At 35.1% G+C, this 17645-nt stretch overlaps 1 long non-coding RNA gene across 1 annotated transcript; it reads right to left on the bottom strand.

Annotated features, from left to right (window-relative positions):
* Positions 1-7395: 7395 nt before the first annotated feature.
* Positions 7396-9713, bottom strand: LOC128245529 (uncharacterized). Its single transcript, XR_008263172.1, has 3 exons — positions 9520-9713; positions 8135-8341; positions 7396-7673 (listed from the first exon to the last, which is right to left on the bottom strand). It is a non-coding gene; the product is annotated as an uncharacterized LOC128245529 (long non-coding RNA).
* Positions 9714-17645: the final 7932 nt, after the last annotated feature.

Here is a 17645-nt window from a genome sequence, read left to right as displayed (position 1 = left end):
TGTAAATATCATAATGTCATTAATAAGTTGATTTTATATTGGCCTAGTTATTTGTCCGTAGTTAGCTGTATTTGCATGAGCCCAAAAGGGATTTATGAAATCACCTAATTGATCAGTATTTAAATTAACTATTACGTATCGTACGACATTTTGGTTAAAAACATTCAAATAAATAAATTTAAGTTCACATTGAAGCCGTATTTATCCCTTATGCATGCATGCTTTCTAGAGATGACTTTGCTGTTTTGACATGCATCCCTAAAGTGAAATTGCACATTCCTATGAGTAAGGCACTGTGCAGCATGTCTTTACGTCTTAATTTCGTAAATCGTTTGGCAAAACGTCAATTTGTTTCAACTTTGTCGTCCATTTTGTCGGTGTACAGTGACTTAATTATGGTAAAATTCACCAACGGGTTAAATACAACTGGTACTTCAAACCGTATAAAGTGGTTGAAGTATTTAATTGGCTAGTAATTTCAAAAAGGTTTATACAAAAACTCTTTTCAAAACAGTATGTAAAACAGAAAACAAAATGGCTACATATACAGTATTTTCCAGCATATTTCTCATTTTAAACGAGTTTCGACAGCCAATGGAAATGGTCCATTTCTCAAATCCTATATCGGGCGAGTTTTGTAGCCAATCATAAAGTAGAAAACTCATATTGGGCGAGTTTTGGCATATATTGTCGTCAATTGTCTGGTATTAAAACCGCGATTGTCCCCGTATCGCGTAAATACGTAATAGTTGATTAATAATGAAATAAAAAAAACCACCTATGAGACCTATGGTTTAAACGCAACCCAATTCGACAAAACAAACTTACATCAATAATGAAGAGAACGACCAAAGTTACAGGACTTCCGTAAGACAAACCAATCATAGTGCCAGAAATAATCTTGTTCAGCAAGTTTTTTAGAACAATGTTCCGCTAAACCAGATGATACAGATCACTGGTCACAGACATATCCAGTCAGTCACATTAGTGACCAACAACACAATAACATTTCATATATCTTGACAAACACAGGCAATATGTGTATCTTTGTGAATTGTTAAAAGCCTTATCAGAATTCAAACTTGATAACTGCTTGCTATTTTTGTCATTTTTATTTGGAGCTATTTCTATGATGCATCGATGACATTCCTCTTGGAGTCCTTGGCTGTCAAACAACGGGTTCAGAAAGTGGAACTAAATTGGTAATATCCTAGAAAATCGCCGTTTTAAGCATGTGATAAAAAGATCCTATATATGTATTTCCTTGTTGTTGTTTTTTTGGTCTAGAATCGAGCATTCTTGCGTCGTCAATTATACATGGAACAAACGATTTTGTCACGTTGATTCCCCGCCATGAAACCCGGAACCTATGTGAAAATAATGAATACAACATTTAAAATGTGGACGTCACATTTGGTTATCGAAGGAAGCAAAATACATCTTGATTTAGATGGGACAATCGCTGTATTAAGCTTGTTATTTTCATGTCAGTTTTTACAAAACATAGCGCAGGCTAAGGGGGAAAATGTACACTATATTGGGGTTCTGGGTGATATGTTGAGCAATTTATACAATGCATCAAAAATTGTTTGTAATAGCATAAACCAAACTACGTTTCTGGTTCAAAAAGGTGTATATACACGCATATGACTGATTAATATCACCATCATACTACTTAGTATGCCACTCAATTCATTTATCTGGAAACTTATCCCCAAAACACTATTTAATCAACCGACGCCAGTTTCCGCCGAATAGTCTTGCAGGAGACTTCTGACGAAGTGTTACCGCTTTAGCTACGTACTTTTTAGATCTAAATTCATAGTAAAAGGAAAATAACGTTTATACAGTTTATTATGATATTTTTTATACATATGCTCTGAATATAATGTCCTTATAGTTTTACATACACATACATATTAAGATGCTAATACGAATACATGTAGTACATTAATTAAAGATTTTCACATGGAATATACATTTTATTATATGCCTTTAGTTTCAATTTAATAATTTTCACTGTTTTGAAAGTTTAGCCCGTTCTTTTATCAAAATCAAACAGCGTGCACAAGGCTGGGACACAGAATCAGCGACATCATTTCCGAATTGACGTTTTTTGAATAAAATATAACTAAATGCTTTTAAATATCGGTTAAGTCATATAATGGTGCTCACTAGGTGAAATTTATTACGATTTTACAATAAAACAAGCAATTAGTCTCTATGTAACACTTTTAATCGACCAGTTTTCTGTATTACAATGTTTGTACGTTAGTATCTGAATCCAGTGTTGACATACCACGTGGTTTGTGACGTCACATTTTGTTATAACGTGAAGCAAAATACCGCTCGATTCGGAAATGATTATCACAGTATGTATGTTATTTTATATCAATTTTTCTAAAACCTAGCGGAGGCTTAGCGGGAAAATGTACACTATACTAGGTTACTGAGCGATATATTGAGCAATTTTAAGTTTTTTTCAAAAATTGTGGGCAAATGCTGATAATGTTCAAAATATTGTTTGTTTTAACGAAAAGCAAATTACATTTCTGGTCCAAAAAGTAGTTTATATATATATTCACCATGTTTGCCTTAAAACGAATGTCTCGGAATGCATATTCTTATCCCCAGGATATATTCATACCTACAAATGAGGCACACACTACATATACATATTAAAATGTTTTTATTTTGTTATGACGAAAAGCAGAAACTATTTGGTTATAACGAAAAGCAGTTTTTGGAGGAACAATTGCCGACCTCCCTCTTTCTTGCCATGAGCCCAATTAAAACCCGTTTTGCAATATTTGTTTACATAGACAGTAGGTATGAGCATCGGCTATGTTTTACAGCAATTAAAAGACATATATATATATATATATATATATATATATGACAACTAAATGTCACCATCATACTGCTTAGTATGCCACTCAATCTATCTATCAGGAAACTTCATGATTCCAACAACACGTTGCATGTTCTTCATAAGCTTGTCTGGTATTTTTTAACAAAAATGGAGTTTATGCGTCGTCGGTAGGTTTGATGTGCACCTAGTTCACCTTAATTGTGTTATGGCCGAAATAAGATAGATAGAGCTGAACGTCATTTACTGTTTGTAACAATAATGAGTTAGAAGACGAATATTATTAAAGAAATGAGTTTAGCGTTATGCTCGAAGAATTGAATTTACCGATCACTATAGAAAGTTTTCAAAAAAAAACAAGTATGCTTTATGGGGTAAATACAAACAAAAGTGGCCGTCCGGATATGCATTTCAATGAATGTTCATTCAAGGTTTAGATATACTCTAATCGCATGTACATACCCTTTTTAATAAGGTATTTGATACTCGACATTTCCCTGATTCATGGTCGGAAGGCTTTATACCATTACAGAAGAAAGAAAGCATTAATGATGAAAACAACTATAGGGGAATAATATTACAAAGTAATTTGGAAAAACAGGGTGCCGCACTTTTCCATAAATCTGTCCTAAATAATACACACTTATACAACCTTTATATAAAATGCAGTAACTATTTAAAACAAGTTATACGTGAGAAAGCTTTTCTAAAGCATCTTCAATCATTATTGTTAATATGCTTATTTTAAGATGCATTATAACCACATTGTACGACGAGAAAAAGTTAAATGCATTGCAACTGAATACATTTGTTTGATTGCACCCGCAATATGTAAATTACTGTCATCATTAATATTAGATCCAAGGAAAAAAAATGATACTGAATTCATGTATAAAGATATCAAACTCAGACGAACGATACATCCTTTAAATGCAATCATATGAACAAATGTATATGAAAAAAATACGGTAGCACTAAGGTGAAATCCGCAACTCGTTATTTTTATGGCCACAACTTAGTAAATCGAGGCCACATCTTACTAAATTGTGGCCACAACATAGTGAAAAGGCGAAATTTATTATGTATGATATGATAAACACTAAAACAGGTACATGAACATGCACTGCCCAAGCTGCGCAATAAAATTCAGATAATACAAACTCTTAAGAAAATATATGTGCAATATTCCTTCATCTTTAAATAAAAAAATAAGGTATTTTTTTCCACAGCTTACAAATATTTAACCCAATATACACATATACCAAACGGATATATAAAACCTACATCGTTATGTTGTATAAGAGCGCACCAATATAATGTGTAGAACTGTCTTGAAACTGTATCTGGATTAAAGTTCTTAAAGTTGGATGTCTGAATCGAATGAACAAAATTATTGGTTGTTGTGTCGAAGCATGCACATGATCAGTGATATGCATCGAAATATATTGTGTTCATTAAACATGAACAGAAAAACAACAATTACATATATCAAGTATTTAAATCTATATACTGATGTTAGACCGATATTAACACACTCTTTGTATATACTGAAACAAGTAGAAACACTGCACACTTGTTGCAACAGATATACTTGATCTGTAACAGTCTTGTATTTATTGTGCAGTGTATTATAACAGTATGTATATATCACCACACGAGTAAATCGATTTTTTCAGCAGAAAATTAACCACTTACCTAGTTGATCATTTTCCCATCTCCATGTAACAGTCAATTCAGTAATTTGCATTATATATATCAACACTAGTTGGTGGTGCTTTGTCGTCACCATCGCAACCTTGTCCACAAAGTTCCCCTTTGATATGCTTGTCCCAGCTGAATAGAGTCATAGGGTCCACATCTGTAGGTGGTGCGGTGAGTAAGGACACCAATATTCCAACAACCATAGACAAAATGAACCCAATCATGGAGAACCATACATACGAGATGCTGTAAATGTGTTGGATGAATGTTTTAGTTTGTGGATCAATTAATTCAACTGTGTGCGTCGTATTTATAATCAAATATGTTGTTTCTGAGTTTGAAATGTTCAAATATTTGTAAGCCATTGTCGTTGTGACATTTCCCTTCCTGTAAATGTCACAGTTGTGTGTAGGTCCATAGGGAAGACTTTGGTCATCCTCAACACTAAAGAAGAGTTTTCCCATGTTCAACCACATAACTACTACCATTCCCACTATAGCGCCAGTTAGTAAGCCTTTTGTTGTAGATCTCTTGAACATCGGAGACAGTATAAAGATCATGCACATAGGACCGTCCATGCAGGCAAAGATACTCTGGGAAATCGCTTGAATGGAACCAGGCAAAACAGAAATGATGAAAGCAAGGCCCATGGCCACTGCTCCAAACACAAGTGACATTATTTTAGAGATTTTCGTGCCGAATGCTGGTGTAATGTTCGGGTACCTGACTTTGATGACATCCTCGTATGCAATGGCGGCAAGACTGCTGAGACACGAAGATAAAGTACTGAATGCTGCGCTGGAAAGTGCTGCTATAAAGAGGCCCGGAAGGCCAGGGTGGTTATTAAACAATTCCATGATGGTGAAAGGAACAATAACGTTAACATTGTCAACGATTCCACCACCGTTAATATCGCATCCTTTAGTATGGTAGTAAGAATATATAATCCCGCCTTCCATGACCGCCATAATCAGGATAAGGTTATAAAGTGGGCAACATATGAGGTAGAGATTTCTTGCAGCCCGGACGTTTGGTGTTGAAAGCACTCTCTGCATACACTGCCGAATAAGAGGTTCCAAAACGTGTATCGTATCCTTGGATCTGCGCTGAATTCGTTGAAACTGAAGCGGTCCGTTGAGACCGCTACACCCGGGCCACCGGCGTCGATGGTTCCTTTTACGATGATAGCTACAAACCCTATCACCATGATAACGAATTGGAAACAGTCCGTCCAAATCACTGCTTTATATAAATATGTGACAAACCGATAAATAGCTTTAAAGTGCGGCTATTTTACTTAGTTAATGCAATAATTACCGTCTAGAGCCGAGACCTAACTCTCAGTACCTGCGATCAAGTCATAGCTCATGTCAGCGCTGTGTACGTTCGAGACAAAAGATGAAAGCGCTGCAAGACTGTCGGTGATGTAACTGAAGCAAGCAAACACTACCGCAAAGTTCTTTCAAATGAAACGTGATCAAATGATTTCATACAAATGATGAACACTCTTTAAGGTAGATGAAGAAGGATAAATGTGATTATAATAAGCACAAATATATTGGCGCTACTTAATCATGTATCCAATGGCCTACAAGATTCTTAATTCAAGTTTCCCAAGTCTGAACCGCTTTAAATTAGTTAAATGCATATTCATTATGTTAAAATTGCTTCAATTTATGACGTCGCTTATAACAGTTTCAGTAAGCAATTACATTCCTTCATTGCATTAGGGTCTGTTGAAGCCAATGTCTTTAAAATGCAAATACAATACAAACTATACCCAACATTCAAGGGACATAATAAAAATATAACTTTAAAATGATGCTCTTTCAAGCCTAAAAATGCCTCCCAGAACTTCTATCAACAGAGTCCAGATGACAGCTGATTTTTCATTGACAAAAGATGCCTTTGAGGCAGTTTTAAGATTATGCTATTCAAAGTATGAGGGTAGTTGTTACAGTTTTCACTCATATTCAGATGATGGCTGATATTTGCTGATTAACATGTATCCTCTTAGCAGCAGGGAATAAGTAAATGACATAGTTTTAATGACCAATATTGGAGATGTGACCTTGACCTCCAAATCCAAAGGGGTCATCTGCTGGTCACCCTAAACCTAAATTTCAAGTTTGAAGGCCATGGGTGCAGACTTTGTTGAGTTGTCACACAGGCAAGCTTTTTGCGTTCAATGTCTCTGTGACAAATCAATAGGGCTTACCTACTGGTCAGGCCCAACCCCAGTCAAGTTGTTGAAGGGCCATGGGTGAAGGCTTTGTCAAGCCATTATTAGTACAACCTTTAAGCATTCAAGGTCACTGTGACCTTGACTTTTGACCCAATGACCCATTAAATCAATAGGATCTTCTAATAGTCAGGCTTAGCCTCCCTGTTGAGTTTGAGGGCCATAGGTGCAGGCATTGTCAACTTATCAGTCAGATGTATGCTTTGACACCTTCCTGTTCAAGGTCACTGTGACCTTTGACCATATTACCCCTTAAATCAAAAGGTGTCATCTACTGGTTAAACCAAACTTTCGTGTCAAGTTTGACAATAGGTCTAGGAATTGTAGAGTTATCACCCGAAAAGCTTTGGTCTACTGTCAGACAGACAGACGTTAACGGCCAACATGTGCAAAGCAATATACGCCTCTTCTTTGAAGGGGGCATAATAAATTGAAATTGATTGAATATTTTTGTTTATTATGTTAATTAACTTACACTACATACAACAAGTACCATTTTGATATTTTCGAATGCTCATTTGGGCATGTACATGGGTTTTGATCTGACTATGAACATGAAACGACATAGTGATGTTCTCTCCTATCAATTCTAAATTTAAATAACCATGAGAAAAAAAAGCATGTTTTCACTGCACCATAAATAAATATGTCAAACAAAATAAATGTCAAATTATTCAAGATTAATTTAACACTGTTCTTTTGATGATTTCCGTGCATTCCTGACTGCAGGTTTTTCCCATTTTCCCACACAGTTATTTCATATTGGCCTTACAAGGTCAGATCTTGAGTTGGGTCTTCATTGCTGGACACTATCTCTTTATCTCCACAGAAAACACACTGGTGCAAGTTTCACTGCAACAACTGCAAAAAAAGTTATATTAGTATCAATATTCAATTATTTTTTATTGGATTTTGGAAATGTCTTTGTTTAAAAGGGTTCATATAAATTAATGCATTTTTTCAGTTTAATGCATTATCATGCTGGACTCTTTGACATTGATGGTTAAAACAAAGAAGGCATATGATTTGTGTACAGATTAAACATTATTAATTATAAATGTGTTCTTTAATTAATAGACAAGTGGCAACAATTTCCCCAGATAAAAAGCTTACATTTGTATATATGCAGATTAATCATTTGCATTTTTTTGCTTTGATCATTTAAGTCAAATGAGGTAGACATGATAATGCATTAAAATAAGAAATATATTTTGGGGCATCAATCTATAATAGTGTGTGCCTTCAATCTAGAAATAAATTTCTTCTCAACAGATGCTAAATTATAAAAAAATATATAAACCAAGATTTTGATTATGACATACCTGCATAGTTAGTGGTCTCCATAACTGCTCAGAAATGCTCCCTATGACAAACTAAGTGCTGGTGTATGGCTGGGGAATAGTGCTGCTCCAACCAATAGCGCAATTCTTCCTATAGGTGGACCAGCTCCTCAATATGGTTTCTGTCATGGCAGTGATAACAGTATGTAACATGCCCTTTTCTACTTTCCACAGAATGAATCTTCAAATCTAAATTACAAATTTAAGAACAAATATATACATATGCACATGTAATGTTGTTAAAAAAAACCATTTAGGTGCCACAAAACTATAAGATTTTAGGTGAGAATTGAGCCAAATCAAAACATTTAGTCATTTAAAGCTGCACTCTCACAGATTTACTGTTTTTACAACTTTTGTATTTTTTGTCTTGGAATGACCTATTTTTTTGCTTAAATATCTGCAAACTAGTGATATAAGACTACTGACAAAATATTAGATAGCAGACTTCCATATTTCAGGTCGAAAACTAAGGTTTTATGGCTTAAAGCGTTACTAGCGGTTTAAGAAAAATGCATAAAACATTTTGAACTTGAATATAAACATTTTCTGACTAATTTATTGTCAGCAATCTTATATGAATGGTTAACATGCATTTTCACATAAATTGGCCCGTTCCAAGACAAAAATAAATAAAGAAGTCAAAACGTTCAATTTGTACGAGTGCTGCACTCTCAGTCACAGATTGAAGGTTTTGACAACTTCTTTTACTTTTTGGCTTGGAATAAGCTAATGAAAAGCAGTATGAAGACTGATGATATAAGACTGCTGACAAAAGATAAGATCATGTTTTTTATACTTACATTTGTAACTATTGGTTTTATGGTTAAAAGCATTACTAACGCTTTACCAATAATGAGATTTTTGGCACAGAACATCATCTTTTGACCGTATTAAAATAAGAAAACAGCGTTCCAATATTTTCAGTTGTCTTTTTTGACTGAATTAATATAAGAAAGCAGCGATCAACTTTTTCCAGTTGTCTGTTATGACCAGTGTTCAGAAATTTGCATAAAATAATTCATTACAAGACCAAGAAATAAAAAAAGAGTTGGTAAAACAGACAATCTGTGAGAGTGCAGCTTAAACATTTAAAGTGATATGCATTATCAGCCAAGTGCAGACCTACTCACATCCTGGCTACACAACCAGTACATTCATCAGCTTTACTGATTCGAACCAGGCACATTTATATTGGTCGACTAGCATTTTACCATTCTGTGCTGGCCAGTAAAGTTCTCATTTGAATAAGAATTCAAAATATGTATACATGTACCTTTGTTCATTTTTTTTTCAACTCTGTTTCAACTGAACTTCCTAAATGAATGAGAAGTTTCAAAAAATAATTACAATATTTCAGCAAATACCTGCATTTATGTGTTTCTTGTGCAATCTGTCAGCTTTGGTAGGCTCAGGTTTCATTTTGTCCATCTCAATACTTGTAATCTTCTAGTCTGATGTACTGCCATCCGATTTTTAAGTCAGGTCAGACAGCCATTTCAGCTTTGTTCCAGTTGATTGTATCAGATGATGTTAACAATACAAGCCTTGTATACAGGCACTTTTCAATCTGAAAGTTTACAAAAGAACATGGCCTGTAATATTTAATAAAAAAAATCATAATTGTTTACTCCTGGATGATGGGTTCTAAAGTAAACCTTTGAGAAAAGATGCTACTGGTATGGTGCTTGAACCCACGACCATGTGAACACTTGCATGGAGATCTGTCAAACTGAGCTAACCAGGTAACTGATTTTTAGGCAGCTCCCAGCTTGGCTCTACAATTGACAGGTGCAATATACATTATAGAGACAATAAATCAAACACTTGAAGCACTAGTCCAAATAATAGTAACTTGAATGATCTTTTTACAAATTTTGAAATGGCATATCCTTCACATACAATTTTTTTTGTACCAAAAGTGGGTCACTATTCCGATTGGGATTCCGGGTCAGATAATTATATATATCTAAAATATGAGTTATGCACACAAAAAATAAAAGCTGACAAATTATTATGAGTTTGATGAGTGTTTTCTTCATTTCATACTGTCAAAACATAATGATATAAACTGTTATACATAAAGAGCACATGCAAGGCTGCGGTGCATAGATTTACAACAATCGGAGCCTTTTGGCCATGGCCGAGTTGTTACGATTATATATACAAAAGGTGACTGGTCTATCTCGAAGTTAACCTGAGATGGTCGAGTTGATATGCTAGGTAAAATGGTTGTGTTTAAATGCATTAAATGCTTGTTTTGTGAAAAAATATTTGCACTTACATGGTAATAACTAAACTACGAATATAAGCCTTTAAAATCTATTTCAAACATATAATACTTATCTATTAAACCTGTGTGTAACCCATTTGACCATTTGAATGCATGTATTGGTAATTCTACATTTTATGTGCCTAAGTGTTCTCAATAGTGTTTATTTCATGAATTTTGATCATTTCGACATTTATCTTTATTTTTATTTCTTAATACCTCCACGGACTTATAATGGTTTAATTGTCCTTGGTACCTCTTAGTTTGTTAAAATTTGTATAAATAAGCCGTGCTTTTAAGATGCGTTTCTTCTTTTAACAGATGAAGGATCGAACAATAGTATGGGGCTTAATCTTCTTCGCCAACAGTTAGTTCATACCCAACGGTCTGCTTATTCGCACGGGACCTACAAGAACTTAAAGACTCAAATTCGCTCATTTCTGTTATTTTGTGTATTTTATTCATTGCAAGACTGTCCTGTAAATATTGAAACACTTTGTTTATATGCCCAATTTTTAAGCCGTAGCATGAAATCTCTCCAAAGTATTAAAAACTATATTAACGGGGCTCGTATTTATCATGTCTTGCGAGGAGAAGTTTTCCCTGATATTTCCAACATTTCTTTGCAACTCACTTACAGAGGGCTAGGAAAGTTACTATTTCATTCCCCAAAGCAGGCTCCGCCCATAACGCCAGATATTTTGAAGCAAATTTATGATGTTCTAGATTTTGCTATTCCATTTCATGCTACGATATGGTGCTTATTTTTGTTTGCATTTTACATGATGTGCAGGAAATCAAGCATAGTTCCTGATTCTAGTGTTAAGTTTGATAAGTCTAAATACCTGTGTAGAAACGATGTGTCAGTGACAGATTTTGGCATTGTTGTTTTACTTAAGTATACTAAAACTAATCAATTCGGGGACAACAACGTAGTTATTCCGTTGTGTAAAAATGACTCTTCTTCTTTATGTCCAGTAAAAGCGTTTCAAAACATGTGTAGGTTAGTTCCCTTGGCACCCTCAGAACCGTTGTTTGGTACAGTTTCCGTTGGGGAGGTGATCCCGCTTGACGCGAGCTGCGTTGATCGTATGTTTCGACGTATTATGACGCAACTTCCGATTGCTCACGCTCACGAATACACCATGCACTCATTCAGACGCGGAGGAGCTTCCTTCTATTTTAAATGCGGTGTGCCGGGGGAACTTATTCAATTGTTTGGTAACTGGAAATCCGACTGTTACCTACGCTACCTTAGATTTTCATTTTCTAGCATGACTGACGCGGCACGGCTTGTCGCTTTGGCTTCCTAACTTAGATTCTGGTATTTAAGTTCAGGTTTTGGCCGTTTTTTGGGAGGATTTTTGGCTGCTTTTGACAAAACTTTATATCTATGTTAATTTCATTTACAATCTAGCAGCCCATTATTTCGGCCAAATTAAATTTATATTTTACATTTGTCTTTGTTTTTCCTGAGCGCAATAATTTAACTAATTTTGAGAAAATTTAATAATTATCAAGGGAGGGAACTCTTTCTTAGCGCCGAATGTTTAATTGTCCGCCCTTCTTTATTTTGGCGCCTTTCTCACTTGTTCTCTAGTTTTAATCCGGTTCGGACGTGTGTTTCTCCCTCCCTCCCGCCCGATTCTTTTCTTTCTTTTTGTCGAACAAGTTCTCAATTTTATCTTTGCTTACATAGTTACCCCTTTTCTTCCCTCTTTTATTTAAGGATATTGAATATTATATTATGTTTTTTTTCACTTTATTATGCTTTCTGATGTAGTGTATCCTTGCATTGAGGTTTTTTGGCTGCTTTTGACAAAACTTTATATCTATGTTAATTTCATTTACAATCTAGCAGCCCATTATTTCGGCCAAATTAAATTTATATTTTACATTGGTCTTTGTTTTTCCTGAGCGCAATAATTGTATAGAAAGTCAGTGTATGATGTATACAGTATGACGAACAATATTATTATAATAATTGTTCAAACTATTTTGTACATTTTACTTGAACGTTTTGGAATGATAAAAGTAAAATGAAGACAAATAAACAGAGCAAGGCAAAAATATTCTGTCACACACACTGTCCCGATGAAAAGCGATCGATACACCATATATCGTGTGTTAGGCATCAAGGGTAAGGCGATCATTACCGAAAAGAAGATTTTCTACAGTAGCAGCACAAGGTATGTCGTGGATAAAACAGTCAGGCATTAATTGATATCTGACACTGAGTGAGATCATGTGACACAGTTTCAACGGCACCACAAGCACAAAGGGGAGAAGGAATAATATTTCTTAAGTGAAGGTCATAATTTAATGAGCTACATCTTAATCGTAGACGAGCGTGATTAACTTGGTGTTGTCTGTTTCCTACATTATACAGGAGTTGTGGTTTCTTTGGTTTCGAGTTAAGTTGAGAGTAGGTGTTTGTCTGTTATCTTCAGGAAGTAAATTCCACTGCCGAATAGTCAGGGGCAGAATTGAAGTAGCATAGCTTTGAGTGTTACAAGGGATGACTGGACCATCTGAGCGATTTCGTAGGACATATGGTTGAGCTCTCGGCTGAGAAATAAGATTTGTAAGATACTCTGGAGAAAGACAATTTTTCATTTTAAAGGACAGAATGAGGCGATGTTTGCGTCTCCTTTCTGCCAGTGTATCCCAGTTAACGTCAGCCATAAGCCGCTCAATACTACAAAGTTTGGTAGCACCAGTTACAATTCTAGCCGCATCCTGTTGGACAGCTTCAATATAACTTTTAATTCATTGTTACCAATTCTCTGACACGCCTTGTTGATGTCTGAAGATATGTGAGATTACCATTTGCCATCCGAAGAGAAGGCTACCCCAAGATGTTTATGAGTGCTGATTTGAGATATGGGAACATTTTCGAGATAAAGTGTGGGGGGGGGTCGATTTTGTTGTTGACGTTTACGAGAAAAGAGAACAGATTCTGTCTTCGATGGATTAAAAGTTACTATCCATTTCGTCGACCAAGATGATTTTTGAGACAGGTCATGGTTAAGGTCGGCTGCAAAAGATACGGGATCTTGGACAATAATGTAAACACTGGTGTCATCTGCGAATAAGCCGAAAAGCAAAGGTCCAAGGATAGACACCAGCGTTGATAGTAAGGATTCATGAAGCAGAGTTGGATAAGATTACCCAGAAGTAAACCACTTATACCGATGAATGACAGCTTATGACTAAGGTCATGATGCCAAACTCGATCGAACGCCTTTGATACGTCACAAAAGACAGCCCGTACTTTTTTCCCTTCATCTAAGGCGTTGCTGACTTTGTTGTAAAAAAAAGCTAACTGGTTGACGCTAGAATCGCATTTGATGAAACCAGATTGAAAGGATGCAAGTATTTTATTCGAGATGAAGTATTTATAGAGATATTTGTGGATGCAGCGCTCCATGATTTTGTCAATACAACTAAGAAGTGTTATTAGTCTGTAATTGCAGGGACTACATGGATCAGATTTTTTTGGAAAATGGGGCAGACGTAGAAAGTAGAGTTAGCCAACAATGTTTGCAGTACCACCTTGGGAGCACTTCAGTAAAACGAAAAATTATAATATCTCAACTTAAGGCGTTGCTATAGAAAGTTTCGCTAACTAGAGTACATGAAAAGAACATGTAATTGCTTCCAAATTTGAGGTAACTATAGTTCAGAAGACAAATGAGGTTTCACATTTTATAACAAATAATTTAAAGTGACACTCTTATTTCAAATCAATTCATACACATGTATAACAACCATTAAATTTGAGTGATACACATTTAGCTACTTACTAAATAATGCATTTTTTTGGAAATATTAATTACTAATGACAAGATTGTAACCGTGTATTTAACAGCTGAAAACGCAAAAAAATATATAATGATTAATGAGTCTCAAGTTTTTTATGTATAGTATGTATGCAATGTGCTGTTTGTCTAGTTTGGTACTGTTTTTCCATGTTTCTTATTTGTGATGTTTTGTTTTTATGTTCTATGTCTTTGGCGTTTACCCAGTGCCATTAAACCGGGTTTATGTTTAAACATTTTGCTACTGAGCCAGTTTCTGTAGTTTTTCGCATAAATATTCATAAGGTAGAAGTACCATGTTTTCTGCATCTTTCTTTCAAATTAAACTCGGTATCCTTTACAAGAACCTTAGTGTTCGACATTTGTTCATCATTTTTGTTATATCAAAAATATTGCATTAATTGTGGTAAATCTTAGTTAGGACTAAGAGTGCATCTTTTAAAAAAAAAACATTCCCACACTTTTGAAGAAAACACGCCATGGCAAAACATAAACATTCAATGAAACTATATTGCTAACACAGTTGATTTTTAAACGTCAAGTAGCAAAAGGTTTAAACATAAACCCGGTTTGTTCTATGTCTTTGTTTACCCAGTGCCATTAAACAGGGTTTATGTTTAAACTTTTTGCTTTATATATAGAGCAAATATAAGTCCTAACATTTAGGAGTGATTCCCATCCCTCATACCGAATATGCCCCATGGGTATATTCATCATACGGGAAAATCAAACATTCCCGAACACTAAGCGTGTACGGGAAACACAACATGTTAAAACACACAAAAGCGTTATTTTTATACAAAACGCGACTTCTTTAACTCTGCGAAACACGGAAAAACGAATAAGTCAATATTATATGTAATAATTGCTGATCATATCATATGTGTTGTCAAATGAAACACCAATCAGCATTGTCAAATCTTATTATTTTTTATCATGAAGATGTCGCCTTGTTTTCATCAAAGGCTGTAAAAACCCAAAAGGCATTACATTTTCCACAAAACGTGACTACTACTAATACAATCCTGTTTCTCTGCGTAACAAGGCGACATGTATACAAGTTAAAGGCATAAATGTTGTTCATATAATATATGCTGTCAAAATAGACACAAAATAACCTTTCTTAATTATAAAATTCAAAACTATTTTAAAACATGGCTGTACGGGAAAGAGTACATTTCCGTATATCCATAGTGTACGGGAATTGCTACTTTTCCGTACACTCAGCGCGAAACTTGTATATTTCCGTACATCCATAATAATTATAATTAAATTGTACACGCCCATATATTCATCGTGTACGGGAATGGTATAATCCAGTACTGTCAAAGTGTACGGGAGAGCATAAATTCCCGTACATTCAACATGTACGGAGATCGTACATGTCCGTCCACTCAAGATATAAAGAGATGTACGGTGCCCTACATTCATCAAAATATTTTTAGTACAGTACTTGGCCGGAAGCCGGTAAAATAACCCGGTTACTTTAGTTTCTTCACCCGGCTTGTTTCCCCGCATCAACAAAAATAAAATCTGTGATTTTTTTCATTTTTTTTTTTATGTTAACATCCTTTTAAAACCCCGATTGTTGGTATTGTTTATTTTGGATTCCGCGCGTTCGGACTGCGATACAGCATTAGCTCGATACGTGACGTCATTAGTCGCATCCCCCTCTGGGATGTTTTCAAGTACTAGGTTTGGGTTTCCCAGCGTTCCGAATACAATACCTAGCCGTAAATCAACCAACCGAGCATTGTCGAATCGTATTGATTTTTATCATAAAGATGTCGCTGATAATTCATCTAAGGCTGTTAAAACCAAAAAAGCCTTACATTTTTAAAAACGTGATTATTACTAACATACTCCTGTTTCTCTACGTACCACGGAAAATTGTATAAAAGTCAATGGTATACATGTTGTTCACATCATATATGCTGTCAAATGAAATATCAAATAAACTCACTTCATTACAGAATTCAAAATTATTTTACAACATGGGTGTAATGAAAAGAGTATATCAATGGTATACGGGTATTGTTACTTTTCCGTACACTCAGCGTGTACGGGAACATATATTTCAGTGCATCCACAATATACGGGAACAGTACACGCCCGTATATTCATCGTGAACGGGAAGAGCATAAATTCCCGTCTACTCAAGATATACGGAAATGTACGGTGCCGTGCTTTCATCAAAATGTTATAGGTAGTAGTCGTTTGTCAATCCACTCAGTATTGTCGAATTTATTAATTTGTTATCATTAAGACCTCTATTTAATTTTATCAAAAGTTGTCAAAACCATATTAAAGCATTCAATTTTCTATAAAGGTGATTTTTACATACACCATTCATGTTTTTCTACGTAACAGTTATTTGTTTATGTCAATGGTATAAATGTTGTTCATATCATATATTAAATATCGTAGTCTATTAATTCGCAATATTTGAATCCGCTGAACACCATACGTTCCATTTTGTAACCCTGGCGCAATAATTCCTTTAACATGTCAAGATAAAAAGTTGATCTGGCGATACCTGATTTTGGGTTGCTGATCCGTGGTCTACTGGTAAAGCACTCTATCGATCACAGGTTCGATTCCCTGCCGTACCACTAAAATACTAATCGTCTTCCGGGCGGGATGATACATGGGGGTGCCAAGTGACAGGCTATACACTGGCCCACGTTGAAGAACCAGGCTAGCTCACACACTTACCTGATTTAGGCATACAGCTTTAAAACAGCTTAATATTACCTACAGACTGGGGAAGCCATGCATCATTTTCTATCCCTTTTTAGACGTTGTTTGCCCTTGAAGACATATGTGATACTTGTCTAAGTTAAACATCATAGCGTACACATGTTTATCATTAAGCGGATATGTACATTATTTTGGTCCAGAATATAAGAACATTAATATAATAATTATATCTATACATGACATTTTACCTATTTCGCCGTAATCAAATGCATGTTGTGTTTGTCATTTAGCGATAAGTAATTGTTTTAAAAAAAAGAAATACAATATTTATATCACTGAAACATTATCTATCATGTGTTTCCAGTCCGGATAAACTTGTTTTCGATCCGGACATAAAGCAAATTGTAAGTCATTGTCACATGTTTGTTTTTCATACAGTTATTTTTATTGTACTTGTAAACGTGACATAAGATAAATAATATGTCACATGAATTAAGCTGTAATCTATGTACATGCCTATTTAAGATATAAAAAAACGTGGTTATACACGCCGCTGAAAATTTGGTTTCATAAACAATGCTCTGCCGTGGATAAAACATTCAGGGATTTTAGTATCTCAAAACAGACCAAAGAAATCTTCTCTACACAACCAGCGCGAATCGATTATTTGCCTGCCAAACCAAATGCATAAAAATAGTGC

Source organism: Mya arenaria, chromosome 9 (assembly GCF_026914265.1).
Source record: "Mya arenaria isolate MELC-2E11 chromosome 9, ASM2691426v1".
Lineage (NCBI taxonomy): Eukaryota > Metazoa > Mollusca > Bivalvia > Myida > Myidae > Mya > Mya arenaria.
The sequence above is the reverse complement of the archived record's forward strand: the minus strand, read 5'-3'. Positions and strand labels throughout refer to the sequence as shown.